The sequence below is a fragment of the Carlito syrichta genome, unplaced genomic scaffold (genome assembly GCF_000164805.1).
Source record: "Carlito syrichta isolate Samal-C Ts95f unplaced genomic scaffold, Tarsius_syrichta-2.0.1 Scaffold106266, whole genome shotgun sequence".
NCBI classification, from domain to species: domain Eukaryota; kingdom Metazoa; phylum Chordata; class Mammalia; order Primates; family Tarsiidae; genus Carlito; species Carlito syrichta.
Genome location: NW_007050362.1, coordinates 8,534 through 25,705, shown reverse-complemented (window position 1 = coordinate 25,705; position 17,172 = coordinate 8,534). Strand labels below are relative to the sequence as shown.

General features: G+C 46.8%; 1 protein-coding gene across 1 annotated transcript in view; it reads left to right on the top strand.

Moving 5' to 3' along the window:
* Positions 1-16,856: 16,856 nt before the first annotated feature.
* The window catches only part of PRRT4 (proline rich transmembrane protein 4), a gene marked incomplete at its 3' end in the record, with an annotated part of 8,843 nt that continues 8,527 nt past the window's right edge, over positions 16,857-17,172 (top strand). Inside the window, exon 1 of the mRNA XM_008066960.2 lies at positions 16,857-16,960. The remainder of the gene's footprint in view (positions 16,961-17,172) is intronic.

Genomic DNA, 17,172 nt, shown 5'->3' with positions numbered 1-17,172 from the left:
GGCAGGCTTTGCCAAGGCCTCCTCCGCTCGGGCGCAGGCCGCGCGGCCGGGGGGCGCCGCCGGTGGGGGGCGGGGAGCGGAGTGCAGAACCGCTCGAGCGTCCGGCACTCCGGATACCAGACTGCCTGCTGCTGCCCAGTTCAGCCTGAGTGGATTTTTTTTTGAGTCTTTCAAGACATTTGTCCATTTCATAGGGTCAGGGGGTGAGAGACAGAGAGAGAGACGAGGTGTCGAGGGCCTCTGGAAGGGTTCATCTTTCCTGCCCCAGCGGCCCTAGGTGCAGAGCGTGGTGAGGACGCTTGTGGGTGCAGCCCTCATCGCTCTGTGGTTGTTCCCCCTGAGGCAGCAGGCCCCTCAGCTGTTCCTCTCTCTGTTCTCTGAGAACCTGAGGAATGGGGCATGACCCCGGAGGAGAGGGGGTCACAGTTGGGAGGTCTCCACTCGCCGGCTGAGTCCGCCTGGCACTCGTGGAAAGCCTTCGGGCTGTCTAAAGCCAAAGCCTGGCTGTGGTGGGCTCCTTCCTTGGCGTTTGTGTGGGAGGAGGGGCTTTGTGAGGGGATCAGAGCCCCCAGCACCACTGTGCTACCATCTACCTGCCCCCCATCCCCCTTCTCCTGTGCCTGAGTGGTCCAGGAGTCTACCACAGGGTAGGAGGGGCAGGAGTAGGGGATGTCTGCCCTAAGTGGGCAAGTTGTGTGGTTTTTTACAGTGACAGGAGAGAATCAGGACAGCTTTCCCTGGGGCCCACTCTGCCCTACAAAACAAACAGATCAATCTTGCAGACAGGCGCATAGCGCCAGCCAGCCACCAGCCTCCTTTCCTCTACCGGCTGGTGAGTGTGCGCCTTGTCGCCTGCCCCTGGTAGGCATCCTCCTTTCCTGGCTGCTTTCCCACTTTGTCCTGGAATCCCCCGTGTTCCCACTTTGTCCTGGAATCCCCCGCCAATCTCTTCTGTTCCCTGACCCACACTTCTCCACCTCCTCTGTTTCCTCCCAGTTACTTCATTTTTTCTCTTCTGGAATCTCGGCACTGTTGTAAGGATAGTAGCAAACACTCACAGCATTTCTATGTGCCAGGCACTGTTCAAAGCACCCTGTATAAGGCGGGGCATGGTGGCTCACGCCTGTAATCCCAGCCCTTTGGAAGGACAAGGTGGGAGATGGCTTGAGACCAGACCCAAGAGTTTGAGACCAGCCTGGGCAACAGAGCAAGACCTTGTCTCTACAAAAAAAATTTTTTTAAAATAGCCCAACACGGATGCGTGCCTGTAGTCCCAGCTACTTGAGAGGCTGAGGCAGAAAGATTGCCTAAACCCAGCAGGCCGAGGCTGCAGTGGCCGTGAGCATGCCACTGCACTCCAGCCTGGGTGACAGAGTAAGACCCCAACTCAAAAGAAAAAAAAAAACACTCTGTGAATATGGACTCATGCAAGGGTCACAGGAAGGATGGACTCTTGGAAGGATGGACTCTTGTTAGTCCCATTTTGCAAATGAGGAATCTGATTCACTGCAAAACAATTAGGTTAAGTCTAGGGAGGCAAGAAAGACCTACCAAGCAGGAATTTGGAGCAGTTGTCCTGTCAAAAGATGAAAACACCGTTGTTGTCTTAATTATGAAGTCATGTGTGCAGCAGACCTCCCTGGCTCTTCCCGACCCATCTCTAATCCTCAAAAGCTAAGAACACAAAGAGACGAAATGCAGGAACTCACTGGAGGACTTCTCTGCCGGCCTGCTCCAGCTTGCCCACCCTCGGGGCCAGGGCTGGAGGGGAGGACAAGGACAGGGCACCGAGGGCTCCTTTGTCCCAGGCTGTTGTCCTCAAGCCCCCAACCCCTCCCCACTCTGCTTCTCCTTCACCCCCATTTTTCTCATCTCTCTTGGAGAGAGCAGGCAGTCACCTGTGGGCCCTGGCCCTCTAGGTGCCGGGGAAGATGTGCTAACCTATCAAGGAGGGGGCAGCCTCCCAGAGCTGGGCTGATGAGTCCTCTTCACCACATTTCTGCCGGGGCATTCCTCTGCCCCCCGCCCCCCGCCGTCCTCACTTCCCCATCATCCTCCTCCCAGGCCCAAGACAAACTCCACTCTCAGGTGGCTGGTTGCTCCTGGCCCACTGTCCCCTTCCAGGAGGGACTTAGCCATGGAGTATGGCTAGAATGTGGCCTCGCTCCTGCTCCTGGAGAAGGGAAGATAAGCCTCAGAGCATGGCTGGAGAGTGAACTGCTGCACTCAGGAAGGTTAGACAAGGAAGCAGCTGCTGGGAAGCTGTTAGCCAGGGCCACTGGGAGCAGGGGAGGGAGATCTTAGTCTGAGACCCAGAAAGATCACAGAGAGGGGCAGGACATCCCGAAACATACCTGGGTGATTTGTTTTGAATTGAATCTGAATAGCACTTTTTCCCCCACATGCAAGAGTAATCTATGATCAAAAGATCCATCCAGATTCCAAAATAAATAAATAAACAAACAAACAAATAAATAAATCGATGGACAGGCCAAGACTGGGAACAATATTTGCAACAATCATATCTGGCCTGGGTACAGTGGCTCACACCTGTAATCCCAGTGCTTTGGGAGGCCAAGGTGAGAGAATTGCCTGAACTCAGAGATTTGAGACCAGCCTGAGCAGCATGGCGAGATCTCGTCTCTATAATAAATAAAAAAATCAGCCGGGCGTGGTTGCGCATGCCTGTGATTCCAGCTACTTGGAAGGCTGAGGCGGAAGGATCGCCGGAGTCCAGCAGGTCGAGGTTGCAGTGGCTGTGAGCGTGCCACTTGCACACCACCCTGGGCAACGAAACAAGACTCCAACTCAAAAAAAATAAAAAGACATATCTGATAAGAATTGTTCCTGAAAATATAAAGAGAACTCTTGAAACTCAATAGTAAGAAAATGAACAACCCAGTTCTAAAATGAGCAAAATACCTGGAAGGGCAGTCAGCCCACCCACGAAGATACTCAGATAGTAAAGGAGCGTAAGAAAGACTCCCAAACCATATGTTATTAGGAAATGGCAAACTCAAGCAGCTGTGAAATACCACTGCTCACCTAGTGAAGTGGCAAAAATCCCAAACACCAAATGCTGGTGAGGATGTGGAGCTACAGGAGTTTCATTCATTGCTGGTGGGAGTGTAAAATGGCCCCACTGCTCTGGAAGACAAGCTGGCAGTTCTTCCAAAACTATGCCTACTGTTACCGTACAATCCAGCAACTATGTTCTTTGCATTTACCCAAATAAATGGAAAGCTATGTCCACACAAAAACTTGCACAAGGAAATTTATAGCAGTTTTCTTTCTTTCTTGCTTGCTTTTTTTTTTTGAGTTGGAGTCTCACTCTGTTGCCCAGGCTGGAGTGCAGTACATGCTCATGGCTACTGCAGCCTCCACCTGCTGGGCTCAGACGATCCTTCCACTTCAGCCTTCCAAGTAGCTGGAATGACGGGCATGTGCCACCATGCCTTGCTAATTTTTTGATTTATTGTGGAGACGAGGTCTTGCCAAGTTGGCCAGGCTGGTCTCGAACCTGTGGGCTCAGGCAATTCTCTCACCTCCGCCTCCCAAAGTGCTGGGATGACGGGCATGAGCCACTGCACCCAGTTTTCTTTATATCTGAAAACTTGAAAGCAACTTCAGTAGGTGAATGGGCAAATAAATACATCCAGACAGTGAAATATCATTCAGTGTTAAAAAGAAATGAGCTCTAAAGCCACGAAAATACACGGAGAAAACATAAATGAATATGACTGAGTGAAAGCAGTCAATCGAGAAACATGCTGTGTGATTCCAACTATAAGCCATTCTGGAAAAGGCATCACTGTGAAGAGGGTTGGAGGGGAGGCAGGGAGGAACAGGTGGAGCACAGAAGATTTTAGGACAGTGAAGCTAGTCTGCATGACACTGTGAGGGGGGACTCAAAAAACCCAGAATTACTTTTTGGAGGGTAGGCCCCTTGTAGTCCAGGCTTCCCCCACTAGGTAAGTGTTCCAGGAACCCATCGGCATCAGTGCACCAGCTACTATTGTAGTGAGAGGCTACATTCGGCTTCAGTGAATTTTTAAATATTCTTCCAATGGGCTTGCCAATTTCACGACAGGTGATTGACGAGTGTGCCTGCCCACACCACGCTGAGTGTTCAGTAGTTTTTGACCCCAAATGGCATGACCCCTGTACCCCACCCTCCCTATTCACCTCATCTGACCCCATCAATTTCGTTTGTTTGTTTGTTTCCCTGGATGAAAAATGTCCTCAAAGGGAAATATTTTGCCAATGTGGAAGAGAGGAAACAAAAAAGGGCAGAAGTACAAAAAAGCATCAAAAAAAGGGAGTTCAGCAACTGTTTTCAGCAGAGAAAAAAGTGTCTCGATAGGTGTGTTGCATCAAACGGAGAGTACTTTGAAGGTGACTGAAGTTTAAACATGTTAAGAATACACAATTTTTAGTAAAAAAATTCTGGGTTTTTTTTTAACTCCCCGTCCCGTATACTGGTGAATGCATGTCATTATACATTTGTCCACACCCATAGACTGCACAACTCAGCGGGAACCCTAGTGCAAACTAGGAACTTGGAGTGATAATGATGTGTCATTGTAGGTTCGTCAGTTGTAAAAAATGCTCTACTCTGATGGGGAATGCTGATCGTGATGGGACTGTTTGTATGTGGGGGCAGAGAGCTTATGGGAAATCTCTGTACTTTCCATTTAATTTCATTGTGAACCTAAAACTGATATAAAAAAGTCTATTAACTTTTTTTTTTTTTTTTAAGTAAGATGATCACTGTTGTACTTATGGTGTTTTTCCTTTCTGTTCCTTTTCTGGGTATGTATAAATACATAAATGTAACAACTGTGAGTATTGTATATATGCTTTTATGTCCTGCTTTTTTTAGTTCCACCTGGTTTGAAAAAATAGTGTAGCATAATTATTTTTTCCAATTCGCTACAATCTTTAAAACATCATTTGTAACAATTGCACTAGGATGTTCCATAATTTATTAAGAACATCTCTATTGGTGTGATAATGTCCAGTGTTTTGTCATTCAAGAATATCCTTATACATGCATTTCTATAAATATCTGATTTTTGCATGAGATTAATGTCTAGAAGAGGAAGTATTGCGTCAAAAGATAAGAACTTTAAAAAAGTTTCTGCTGCCTGCTGTGAAGTGCATTTACAACATTTGTATCATTTTAGACTGCCCCAACCATATACAGAAATTGCCATTTCACCACACATTTGCTAGCACAGAATATTATTCAAGGGGATAGGGTAGGAGGACAACCTTCCAATCTGATGGGTAAAAATGGTGTGTAGTGTGATGTCCTTTCTTTGAGTACCAAAGAAGTCAAATGTTTTTCACGCATGTATTGGTCATTGTATGTCACCAGTGAATTGTCTTCTCATCTCCATAGGACCTGGAGCCAGGTTGCCTGGGTCCAGATCCTGGTTTTGCCACTTCCCAGATATGAGAGCTTAGACAAATCACCTACCCCCATGCCTCAGTTTCTCCATCTAGCAGTAAACGAGATGATGTTTTGAGGATTAAATAAGTGAATACATGTAAAGTACTTAAGACAGTGTTTGATACAAACTAAGCACTTGATGCAGGTTGGCTATTATTGTTATTGCTAACTTAATTGCAAGGAATAGAGACTCAGGTTACCTCAAGAGAGCAGGAGTTTGGTGAAGGGACATGTGTGAACTAAAGCTGAAATCTCTAAAATAAAATAGAATAGAGACGCCCTGATGTTTGTTCGTCTGTTTCACGTCCTTTTTTTTTTTTTTCGAGTTGGAGCCTTACTCTGTCGCCCAGACTGGAGTGCACTGGCACGCCCCCGGCCACCGCAGCCTTGACCTGCTGGGTTCCAGCGATCCCTCCGCCTCAGCCTTTCAAGTAGACAGAACTACAGGCGTGCGCTACCACGCCTGGCTAATTTTTGATTTATTATAGAGACGAGGTCTTGTCAAGTTGCCCAGGTGGGTCTCGAACCTGCGGGCTCAGGCAATCCATTCGCCTCGGCCTCCCACAGTGCTGAGATTACAGGCTGAGTCACTGAGCCCGGTCTGTTTCACATCCTTTTTAAGAAGCACTGTATACTGTGACTTCTTGGGAGATAATGGCCATGTTTTGTCCATAACATCCTACTCCCTCCTTGGCCATTGGACAGGCACAGGACTGTGATGCTATTGCGTATATGCTTGTATGTTCTGCTTTTTTTTTTCTTTTGGGGGTTGGTACTTTAGTTCCACCTCCTGGTTTGAAAAATTAACATTGTAGCTTTGGAGTAAGGGTGGCTCTGTCTGGCCTCTGCCTTTCTGCTGCTGCCTCTGTCTCCCTTCCTCTTTCTGTGGTAGGTGTCCTCTACTAACTCACATTTTCTGACTTGAACATGGTTTGGCTTATCATGACTTTTCCATTTCTGAGAGAGAGAAAATCTAATAGGCTCAGCCCATCTGTCTCCATCAGCCTAGAGGCCAGAAGTAATCACTCCTGCGCCCATCCACTGGCCAAGGAGAGGGTAGGGATGTTGTGGACAAAATATGACCACTACCTTCCAAGAAGTCACAGAAGACAGTGCTTCTTTAAAAGGACTTGAAGCAGACAAACAAACATCAGGGCATCTCTAGTCCTTATTCTATTTTATATTAAGATGTTACTCGGTTGTTTATTAGTTTGTAAGACCTCTTTACATATTAAGGATATATTTTGGAGGACTTGCTGATAGACTGGGCATGAGTTAACTAAGGGAGAAGAATCAAGGCTGACTCCTTGATTGGCCTATGTGAGCAGACAGAGTGGGAAAGAAGAGATAAGAGACAGGGAAGATGGAAATAAATAGATCTATTTTAATCAGTTGACTTTGAGGTGTCTATTAAATCTCTAAGTAGCGACATCACCTGGGGAAAAAAAGGATGTCATTGAGAGTCCAGTGCCTAATCTCATGGGTTGCTCTTGGCCAGTAGTTCCAATTGTTCCTTCTGTCACCTCTAAGTGTCACGTACCCCAGGCTCCGTTCATACATTGGCATCTCTTTTCTACCCATATTTGCTCACCCACACCCATGGCTTTAGAAATTCAAATGTTGATTAAAATTTTGCTTCTCTAGCTCTGGTTTCTCCCTTGAGCTCCAGACTCGTAAATCCAAAAGCCTAACAAAAGCTATGACATGTATTTATTGACTACCTATTAGGTCTCAAGCACTTGTTTATTTTTAGAGATGACATATTGCTATGTTGCCCAAGCTGGAGTGCAATGGCTATCACAGGTGCAATCACAGCACACCGTAGCCTCGAACTTCTGGCTTCAAGTGTTCCTTCCACTTCAATCTCCTGAGTATCTGGGACTACAGGTGCCCAGCTCAAGCACTCCATTAAGTACTCAGAATATAAGGCTGAATAGAACAGACAAGCTCTCCTGTAGTTGAGAGTCTTAGCCAGAGCAATTAAGCAAGAGAAAAATAAATGGCATACAAATTGGAAAGGAAGAAATCAAATTGTCCCTGTTTGCAGATAACATGATCTTATATATAGAAAACCTTAATAGCTCCACCAAAAAACTCTTTTTTTTTTTTTTTTTTTTAAGTGAGAAAGTAGGATTTATTGAGAGGACAGAGAAGCTCCCATAGTGGGAGGGAACCTGAAGTGGTTGCCCCCAAAAAACTCTTAAAATTGATAAGCAAATTCAGTAAAGTTGCAGGATACAAAACTAACCTACGAAAAATCAGTAGCATTTCTACACCAATAACCACCTAGTGATAAAAAGAAATCAGGAAGCAATCCCAGCTGAGCACAGTAGCTCGCACTTGTAATCTCAGCACTTTGGGAGGACAAGGAGAGAGGATCAGCTGAGACCAGGAGTTGGAGACCAGTCTCGGCAGCATAGCGAGACTCCCATCTCTTAAAATAAATATTTAGTTGGTCATGATGGTGCACATCTGTAGTGCCAGCTACTTGAAAATCTGAGACAGGAGGAGCACTTGAGCCTGGAAGTTTCAAGTCACAGTGAGCCACGATTGCACCACTGCACTCCAGTCTGGGTGACAGAGTGAGACCTTGTCTCTAAAACTAAAAATAACTTTTAAAAATTAAAAAAAGAAGCTGGGCTCTGTGGCTCAGCCTGTAATCCCGCGCCTTTGGGAGGATTGCCTGAGCCCGTGGGTTCGAGACCCGCCTGGGGAGGCGAGACTCATCTCTACAATAAATCAAAAAATTAGCCAGGCGTGGTAGCATGTGACTGTAATTCCGGCTACTCGGAAGGCTGAGGCAGAAGGATCACCGGAGCCCAGCAGGTCGAGGCTGCGGTGGCCAGGAGCAGCCACTGCACTCCAGTCTGGGTGACAGAGTGAGACTCCAGCTCAAAAAAAAAAAAAAAAGCCGGGCTCAGTGGCTCAGCCTGTAATCCCGCACCTTTGGGAGGCTGAGGTGAGTGGATTGCCTGAACCCGCGGGTTCGAGACCCGCCTGGGCAGCGAGACCTCATCTCTGCAATAAATCAAAAAATCAGCCAGGCGTGGTAGCGCATGCCTGTAATTCTGGCTACTTGGAAGGCTGAGGCGGAAGGATCACCGGAGCCCAGCAGGTCGAGGCAGCGGCCACTGCACTCCAGTCTGGGTGACAGAGTGAGACTCCAACTCAAAAAAAAAAAAAAAAAGTAAAAAAAGGAAGCCAGATGCGGTGTCTTACACCTGTAATCTCGGTATTTTGGGAGGTTGCGGAGAGAGGACTGCCTGAACCCAGGGGTCCAAGGCTAGCCTAGGCAACATGGCAAGACTTTGTCTCTACAGTAAATAAAAAAAAAAAATTAGCCATGTGTGGTGGTGTGTGCCTGTAGTCCCAGTTATTTGGAAGGTTGAGGCAGAAGAATCACCTGAGCCCAGCAGGTTGAGGTTGAGATAGCTGTGCTTGTGCGTTGCACTCCAGCCTGGGTAACAGTGAGACTCCAGCTCAAAACAAAAATTAAAAATTAGAAAAACGAAGCAATTCCATTTATAATAGCTAAGTAAATAAACAAATAAACCTAGGAATAAACTGGACCAACGAATATTAAGATCTCTACAAAGAAAACTATAAAACACTGATGAAAGAAATTGAAGAGGACACGCGCACACACACACACACACACACACACACACACACACACACACACACACACACCATGTTCAGGAACTGGAAGAATTAATATTGTGAAAATGACCAAACTACCAAATGTGATCTACAGATTCAATGCAAGCCCCATCAAAATACCAATGGCATTCTTCACAGAAATAGAAGAAAATCCTAAAATTCTTATGGAACCACTTTGAAGATCCTGAAGAGCCAAAATAATTCTGAGCAAAAGGATTTCCTGGACTTTACACTCTCCTGAGTAGTACCAGACAGTAAGTCAGTAAGCAAATAAAACAAGCAGGTATCAAAGAAAGCAAGGGAATGAGAAATGACATTTGAGCTGCTTCTCTAAAGACATGAGGAAGCTAGCCATGTGAAGACCTGAGAATGTATCATCTAGGCAGAAGGCATAGCCAGTGCAGAGGTTCTGAGGCAAGAACCCATATGGAGCGTTTACAGGAGAGAGAGAAGGGCCATGAGCATGGAACAGGGAACACACAGGAGGTGTTGCAGATGAGGCTGAAGGTGGAGATTGTATAGAGTAGGGCTGCCTGGGTGAGTAGAAATCAGACTATATAAGTAAGTCCTGTGGGCATCACACAGCAACTGAATTTTATTTTCGTGCAATAAGAAGACTGTGAAGGAACCTGTGTGATCTGATTTATGTCTTTATTTATTTACTTACTTATTTATTGTTTTTGTTTTTTGAGTTGAAGTCTCACTCTGTCGCCCAGGCTGGAGTGCAGTGGCACACTCATGGACACCACGGGCTCTACCTACTGGGCTCAGGTAACCCTTATGTCTCAGCCCTCCAAGTAGCTGGAACCATAAGCATGTGCCACCACGCCCGGCTAATTTTTTTTATTTATTGTAGAGGTGAGATCTCTCCATGTTGCTCAGGCTGGTCTCGAACCCTGAGCTCAGCCAGTCCTCTTGCCTCTGCCTCTCAAAGTGCTGGGATTACAGGTTTGAGCCATCATGTCCAGCATGTTTCTTTCTTTGTTTGTTTTAGTTTTTTAAGTCAGAGTCTCATTGTTGCCCAGGCTGGAGTGCAGTGGCACGCTCACGGCCACCACGGCCTCGACCTGCTGGGCTTAGGCCACCTTTAGCCTTCCAAGTAGCTGGGACTACAGGCATGTGCTACCTCACGTGGCTAATTTTTTAAAAAATTTATTTTAGACATGAGGTCTTGCCAAGTTTCCCAGGTTGACCTCAAACCCTTGGGCTCAGGCAATCTTCTCACCTCAGCCTCACAAAGTGCTAGAATTATAGGCGTGAGCCACCACTCCCAGCTTGATTTATGTCTTTAAAAGAACATTCTGGCTGCTGGCTGCAGAGGCAACAGTGAAAACTGAGAGTATACTGCAGTAATCTCAGTGAGACAGCGACAGTGCCAGAGGAGGGACAAGTGGCAGTTGATGTGAGAAGTTTTTTGGAGATAAAACTGACAGGATTTCCTGATGAATTAGATATGGGGGGTGAGAGGAAGAAAAGAATCAAGAATAACAGTTGGATTTTTGGTTATATCAGCTAAGTAGAGAAAGGTGTACTATTAAGTAATATAGGAAAGAACGGGAAGGCTGGGGGAAAAGTTATTTTGGTGAAGTGGACTTTTTGGTAAGAAATGGTTGAGAAAAACACTTTTATTTTGAACCTGACAAGTTTGAAACATGTCAGGTAGTGATGTGTAGTTGGTTGGACAACGTGAGTCTGCAGCTTTAGAGGTCAATGTTGGCATTTCCTAGGTAGATGAGATGACCTTGGAAAAAGTGCAGATGGAGGAGGCAGAGCAGGAAGGGAAAAGAGCCAGGAAACTGCAATGTCTCTGAAGGCAGAGAAAGTTTTCAAGAAGGAAGGGTAAATGATTGGCAGGACTAATTTTATGTGCCAACTTAACTGTGCTTGGGAGTGCCCGGATAGCTGGTAAAATATTATTTCTGGGTGTCTTTGTGAGGGTGTTTTGGGAAGCGATTAGCACTTGGACTGGTAGACTAAGATCAACCTCACCAATGAGGGTGAGCACCATCCAATCCTTTGAGAGGCTGAATAGAACTAAGAGGCAGAGGAAAGATGAGGTTTCTCTCTCTGCCTAAGCTGGGCATCCATCTTCTCCTATCCTTGAACCTTGATGCTCCTGGTTCTCCAGGCTTCGGACTTGAACCAAGAATTACACCATCAGCTCTCCAGGTTCTCAGTCTTCAGGGTTGGACTAGCATGACACCACCAGCTTTCCTAGACCTCCAGCTTGTAGGCAGCAGATTGTGGGACTTCTCACCTCCCTAATTGAGTGAGTCAATCTGTCATAATCCATCTCTTTCTGTATCTCTGTATATACCTGATTGGTTCTATTTTTCTGGAGGATTCTGACAAATGCAGTGACCAGTGGTGTTTACCGTTTCAACAAGGTCAAGGAAAAAGACTCATGTCCACTAGACTTGGCTATCTAGAGGTCAGAATGACTTGGCAAGAGCTCTTTCAGTAGAGCAGCAAGATGGGACCCAAGCTGGAGTAAGAGGTAAGAAGGTGGAGACAATGGGTCCAGGCAACTCTGCTGTGAAGAGCAGAGGAATGGGGCGGTAACTTGTTTAGTTCTACTTCCACTCTTGTGGTCTTCTTGTTGATTCCTGGGCCAGCATCACAGTCTACTCATTCATTTACATTTCACAAAGTCATTGTAGCTTTGTAGTATGAGGTCCAACAATTAGGTTCATGAGCCATCCTAGAAAAAATGCTCCGTACCTCATCGCTGAATATCACTATGGTCACCTTTGAAGTACCCCCCTTGGGAAGCTATGCACCAACACCGGCACCTAGTCCACCCGTCATAGCATCTTGGAACTCTTTTTCTGGAATGGTCATCAGAGCTGTCATTGTTATTTGTTGAGGGCTGACAATTAAGTTTGCAAACTTGTCACCGTGCGTGTAGGTTGGCAGTGCTGTAAAAATAATTGTATTGGAACAAACTCCCTACTCACCTGATCTGGCTCCCAGTGACTTTTTTCTTTACCTGAAGAGAAAGAAAATATGGAAAGGAAGACATTTTGAGGACATTCAGGACACCAGAGTAATAAGACAACAGCTCTGATGGCCATTCCAAAAAGAGTTCTAAAATTGCTTTGATGGGTGGACTAGGTGCTGGCATCAATACACAGTTTCCCAAGGGGAGGACTTCAAAGGTGGTCGTTGGGGTAGGTTCGCGAACTTAATTGTTGGACCGTGTATGTAAATTAGTGAATATTTACCCTCCAAAGGAGCAAGTTTCTGCCATCCATCTCATTTGCTACTCTTCTTTTTCAAAAAGAGTTTTTAAAGAATTTTTACCCATTTTTCTTCCAAATGGGCTTTAAAATAATCATTTCCAATGTTTAAAAAAATGATATATATATATATTTTTAGAGACCAGGTCTCACTGTATTCCAGGCAGACTAGTCTCAAATTCCTGGCTCTCTCCTTGGCCTCCCAAAGTGCTGGGATTACAGACATGTGCCACTGCATCTGGCCTCAAAATTTGATATTTTAATTGAAGTAGTACTAAAAATATAAACCAAGTTGTAGAGAATTAATGATCTTATAAAATATTGAGGGGCTTTACCCAGAAACAAGAGTTGTTTCTCCATTTATTTATTGAGGCCTCTTTTATCTAGCTCAATAAAGTTTTATAGTTTTCTTCACGTAAATTTTTGTTCATTTCTTGATAAATGTGTTTCTTTCTTTAATGCATTTTGCCTATGTGGAATGGGAGTTTTTTTCTCCCATTTCTTATATAGAAAAGCTATTGATGGAGGATATTTAGCTTTAATCTAATCACATATTTTCTAATGGTTTTCTAGATGTTTCATAAAATGATATTTTGGCTTTTTCTTTATTATTTTCCAATATGTCATACTTATCATTTTTCCTCCTCCTCCTTAATCTTCTCTTCTCCTCCTATTCTCTTTACCCTTCTCCTCATTTTACTTCTGATCTTATTGCATTGGCTACAACTTGTAAACCAAAGTTCAATGTCAGCACTGGTGGCAAAATGTCCATTTCTAATTGAATTGGAATTCCCTTGTATTTAACTGTTAAGTAAGGGCTTAGCTTTTCTTTTGAAATAAGATTTTTATCAATTAAGGAAATGACCTCACATTATTAATTTTTAAGTATGCCTATTGAATATCATTAAAATGATCATATACTTTCCTGAGGATATTGACATTGATCTTTCTGATGGCTTCTCTGTACAACATGTTTCCTCCAAGTTAGTTTTTCTGATTGTTTTCTCTCTTCCATGTTAGAAAATGTCTTGGATGTCTGGTCATCTTTGGTCATGATTAAGATTGGGATGTAGGAATGGGAGGTTGGTCAGAAACTCTGAGCTCACAGGTTGGATTTGCCGCAATAGAGTGATCTAATGGAGCTGATTCTGGAGAATCCCCTATGTCCATATGTTTAGATCTTTCTTCCTGGGCTGGTGAAAGGTCCCAGATAGAGTCTTTCGGTCCCCAACCTGGGCAGCAAAGGTCCTGCTCCCACCATTTTGAGAGACAGTCGGGGAAGGCTCAGGGTCTCTGCATTTGGCATTCCATGTACATGTCCTTTAATCCTCTTGTTTTCAGTATTTTCAGTAGGGTGTCTGTTCACAACTGTGCCTGAAGCTTTCCCAGTCTAGACATTATACTTTCTTCAGAGGAGCATCCTCCATACTCTGGCAGGTATTGAGAAGGACTGTTGCCCAGTGGTTTGGAGTTAGGGAAGAGGTCTGGGGATCTAACTGCATGTCAGCCCAGTCCTTTCCCACAGTTCAGAGGTACCTTGGACTGCCAGTTTCAAGCCTTGTGAGAACCTTGTGATGTAAATGGAGTTGGCTGTCAGTTTTCCCTGCTGCCAGTTTGAGATGTCTTTTTCCTCAGGGCTGATAAGTCAGTAAACGCATGACTGCCTGCCATCCTGTCTCAAAAATTCTGTTGCTGTTGTCTCCTTTCCTGGTCTTTTCGAGACAGGAGATAGCTAGAAAAAAGCTAGGCAGACAGACAGGCGGGTCCTCTGGTCACGATGTAGTGAACTCCCGGCAGGCCTCTCAGGCGCAGCATTGGTAAACAAATTCCCTGAAAGCCTCTCAAGCTAGAGCTCAAGTATTCAACTGTTGGGATCAAAAAGCAACCAATCGGTTCACCATTAGGCCTCTATCTCCTGCCGATTGGTCCTTAATACTGACGCATCAGAGCTCACAGCTAGTGCTAGCCAATCGGCTTGGACTTAGGGCTATATAAGCACCAGGCTTTCAGGCCCCATATGGGGGCTGCTGTGGGAGCTTTTCTGTCTTCAATAAATCCTGCTTTCTCACTTTACGGCAGTCCTTGTCCCTCATTCTTCCTGGGCATGTGACAAGAACCTCGACCCTGAAGAGCTGCAGAAAATCGTTGGAATCGAAAAGCTGTGCACCCCAGAGGCTGGCTTACTGGCTGACAGAGCCCGTCGAACCAGGAGAAACTCTGAAGCTGAGACACTTCGGGGGGCTAGGCTTACCCCCCACCAAACCAGCCACACTCTCAGGGCTTGGATTGCTGGCCTATCAGAGCTAACACTTCCAGGGTTAGGCTTACCAGCCCCTTGACGACCCTTTCTGGAGCTTGGCTGGAAGACCCATTGAGCTTACACTCTCAAAACCCAGGCTGACCTGAAAAATCCACATCAGTTTCATCCTCGATTTGCAAATCTCTTTACTGAAATTTTAGTGGGGTTTTGGGACGGAGGGAAATTAGATGTATGCATCTAATCACCACCTTAACCCAGAACCCTTCCTTCCCTTTTCAATATATTTTAAAAATCATAATTCCTGGGAATAACCTTAGTTGATCATGGAGGATTACTATTTTAATGTACTGGGATATGTTTATTTCTGTCTTTCCATTTAGAAGTCTTTAAGTGAACATGATTAGCAGGAAATGGGCCTTTCTAAGAGAAGGATTCAAAGAAAATATCTCCGGAGGGATAACTTTTATTTAGTATAGGAGGGGAAACCAGAGGCTGGGTCCCAGTTTGCAGCCTCCAGGCAGCCCCTAATGGATGGGGGGGGGGAGTTGGGGAGGGGGAGGAGGATGTAGTGGCCCCTGAAGGTACATCTGAAGATGTCTTCTGTCATGTTTTGTTTAGGGGCCCAGAATAAATCTCAGCCATTATTGTTGATGACCCTGAGAGGAGCTCAGCTGGTGACCTGGTTTGATCTTACATCAATTGGGGGAATTCTGTGATCAGAAAAGGAGACCTGGTTGCCTTTCTGAAATGCAGCCCATTGCCCATATGGGCCCCAGAATCATTCATTCATTATTTACTTATCAAATAGTCACATAGCATCTCCCAGGGGCAAAGTGGTATGTTCATTCTTAGAGCCTGCCCTAGGGAATTGTTTCCGCAATGCCCCTCCTTACACCCCCTTCAAGAGGGAAGCCAATGGAAAGGGAGTTCAGGGTCACATCCATGGTGACAAAAATTTCTCTGTCTATGGCTTGTGATAAGGAATAAATAAGGAGACTTTTATAAAGCATTCACCACGGTGCTTGGCACATAGTTGAAAAGGAAGAGCTTTAAAAGGTGCAGAGCCTGGGGTGCTTTATGTTCTCCTGATACTTTTTTTTTTTTTTTTTGGTAGAGTTGAGGTCTGTGCTGCCCAGGCTGGTCTCAAACTCCTGTACTCAAGTGATCTCCCACTTCAGCCTCCCAAAGTGCTGAGATTTCAGGTATGAGCCATCACGCCCAGCTTTTCTCCTGATACTTTTAAAATCATTAGCATTTGGGGAAGAAAGTGTGAAGGGATTTAGAAACTCGAAACCACATCAGTGAGTCAGTACCACTTAAATCAGTCCTTCCTACAGTGTAACAGGGCCCATGACATATCCATAGTGACCATTCCTTTCTCTTGGTCACTTTCAACATGTGTCAGCTTTTGCCTGGATCCTCTTACTTTCCGGGGAGGCTGCACACTCCTTGTTTGATGCTACCGTTCCCTCCTCACCTCTTACTGGGGACAAGTTGTTATCCTAATAACCAGCTTGGCTCACCATTCTTTCTGGCAGACATTTCTGAAACTCTGAGTATCTTTTAGAGAGGTGTTTTAGCAAAAAGAAACACTACACAGGATTGACATTTGGCAGTTCACCTGTGAACTCCGGTGTAGCAGTGCAAGGGTTGGAAACCACCCGGTGGCGGACAGGGCGGACAGAGAGGCCGGGTTCAAGTCTCTGCCAAGCTGAGCAATCTTGGGCAAGTTCGGTAATTTTCCGAGTCTTAATTTACCCCATCTGCGAAATGGGCACACACACAGGGTAGCAGTGAGGACTTAATGAGATAAGGGACGTAGAGGTGTCTCTTATTCTTCGACTTATGGTCGGGGCTTAACAAACGGAGTGGCTCTTCCTGCCTGGGGCGCCCTACTGGGCCAGCTGCCGCGTGCGCGTGTGTGCGCGCGCATGTGCCTGTGCGCGCGCTCTGACCCGCGCGGTGTGTTTCCTGGGGAAGGCGTGCGGGTGGATGTGTGTGCGGGGCCGCCCTGGGCGTGTGTGACTGCCCTCGCCAGGCTGAGAGCGAGGCGCCCGCCGCGGCTGATTGGCAGCGCTGGGTGAATGAGCGCGCGTGGGGGCGACCGCGGCTCGGCGCTGCTGGGCGCGCCCGCCCGCCGGCCCGGGTGTGGGGCGGACCGCGGGCGGCGGGCTGGGTGGGAGGAGGAGGGGGAGGAGGGGAGGGCGCGGGAGCGAGGGAGGGAGGGCCGCCAGAGCGGCTGCCGCGGAGCCCCGGCGCGGGCGGCTTCGCCGGGGAGCGAGGCGCGGAGCCAGGAGGCGGCGCCGCGGGGTGGGAGTGCGGAGCGCGGGGCCGGGCCCCCGCCTGGTGAGAGCGCTGCGGGGCCGGGCCGGGTGGAGGCACACGGGGGGCGGCGGGGCGGCGCAGCCGCGGCCGCTGGGCCAGCCAAGGGGGCGCCGGGGACTGGGGTCCCGATCTCCAGGCGGGGCGCAGGGCGCAGCAGAGAGAGCGGGCGGGACCGCGCGGGGCTCTGCCCCCCCCCGGGAGCCTGGGCCGCCGCGACCGCCCCCCCGGGGGGC